A 2,086-nucleotide genomic window follows, 5' to 3' on the forward strand; every position below is an offset into this window, starting at 1 on the left:
ACATATCCTTTCTGGTGAATATGTTCATGCATTGTGATTTTTAAAATTATCTGTGCAAAATAAATCTAAAATATCTAGTACAATATAATATAAGGGATCAAAACAAATCATTTATAAATAATTCCCTTTTTTTCTCATTGAAGTAAACCACCCACTATGTACAGAGACCACAGCGAGGAAGAGAAGTAATCCTGTTTTTCCCTCTGTCTCCACTCCTTGGCTTTCTGAAGTCCTAATCCTTTTACATCCTTTTATCAACCTGATCTGTTCTCCAAGGCTAGGAAGCACCCTGATGAACAGCCATCCACAGGCTAATAGATTCACTCAGAGAGAGCTACAGGTCTCTGCCAGAACAACTGGTTTACCCTGATTCAGGGCTGGACTGGGACAAAAAATCGGCCCTGGCATTTTTTGGTCCTGGTGGCCCACCACCATATATATATATACATACACTACCATTCAAAAGTTTTTGAACAGTAAGATTTTTCATTATTGTTTTTTAAAGAAGTCTCTTTTGCTAACCAAGTCTGCATTTCTTTGATCCAAAATACAGCAAAAACAGTAATATTGTGAAATATTTTTACTATTTAAAATAACTGTTTTCTATTTGAATATATTTTAAAATGTAATTTATTCCTGTGATCAAAGATGAATTTTCAGCATCATCACTCCAGTCACATGATCGTTCAGAAATCATTCAAATATTCTGATTTGCTGCTCAAAATACATTTATTATTATTATTATTATGTTGAAAACAGCTGAGTATCATTTTTTTCAGGTTTCTTTGATGAATAGAAAGTTCAGATGAAAAGCATTTATCTGAAATAGAAATCTTTTGTAACATTATAAATGTCTTTATCATTATATTCGATCAATTTAAAGCATCCTTGCTAAATAAGAGTATTAATTTCCATAATTTTTAATTTCCAAAACAAAAATTATACTGACTCCAATCTTTTGAATGGTGTATTATATAATGTTACAAAAGCTTTTTTATTTCAGATAAATGCTGATCTTTGGATCTTTCTATTCATCAAAGAATCCATTAATAATAATAAATATTTCTTGAGCAGCAAATCAGCATATTAGAATGATTTCTGAAGGATCATGTGACACTGAAGACTGGAGTAATGATGCTGAAAATTCATCTTTGATCACAGGAATAAATTACATTTTAAAATATATTCAAATAGAAATATTATTATTTATTATTTTAAATAGTAAAAATATTTCACAATATTACTGCTTTAGCTGTATTTTGGATAAAATAAATGCAGGCTTGGTGAGCAGAAGAGAATTCTTTAAAAAAAACATTCAAAATCTTACTGTTCAATAACTTTTGACTTGTAGTGTAGATATGTATCATTGCATCTAGTTGTTTTGGATAACAAAAAAAAGTCAGGTCTGATAATATTGTGTCTTTTCGAATTTAAATCTAGATTTATCCGCATTGGCCCATGGAAACCTCTATGAACACACTTGACATCGTCCTCCGCGGTTTTTTGGCCAATGGCGCACTCAATGGTGCGCGCACACAGGATAGATGCCTGCCTCCGTTGCGAGTCCCTATCAAGCACTTTACCGATTCAACTGCTCTCCTCCTCCTCCTGCTGGCTCTTTACGCCGCATCACTCACCGCAGAGCAAGCCTGTTCTTGATAAAGCTGCTGTGAAAACGTGGGAAAAGCCGACGAGGAAGAAGTTGTTGTGAAGCGTTCTTTATATAGGCGGAGCAAAACACTTCATGGCTCCGTCTATAGCGCATTGTGATTGGGTGGTTTACACTGTCAATAGAGGAGACAAACCAATGGGCCACTGGCTGCTCGTGGTGGTCCTTGGCAAAAAAATAAATAAATAAATAAATTCTGTCTGCACCTTCAGTGCGTCGGCCCACCGGGAAAATGCCCAGTATGCCAGATTACAAATTCAGCCCTGCCCTGATTATCCTTAAAACAATAAAACCGACCTGAACCCGCATACCAAAATAGTTATTAAAGCTCTCAAGTATATAACCCTTTCAGTTGTGAGTTTAAAATATTTAAGCGCTCAGAACGTTTGCCCTTATTGTTTCCATGGCGACGCGTCA

Source organism: Onychostoma macrolepis, chromosome 07 (genome assembly GCF_012432095.1).
Source record: "Onychostoma macrolepis isolate SWU-2019 chromosome 07, ASM1243209v1, whole genome shotgun sequence".
Taxonomy (NCBI): Eukaryota; Metazoa; Chordata; class Actinopteri; order Cypriniformes; family Cyprinidae; genus Onychostoma; species Onychostoma macrolepis.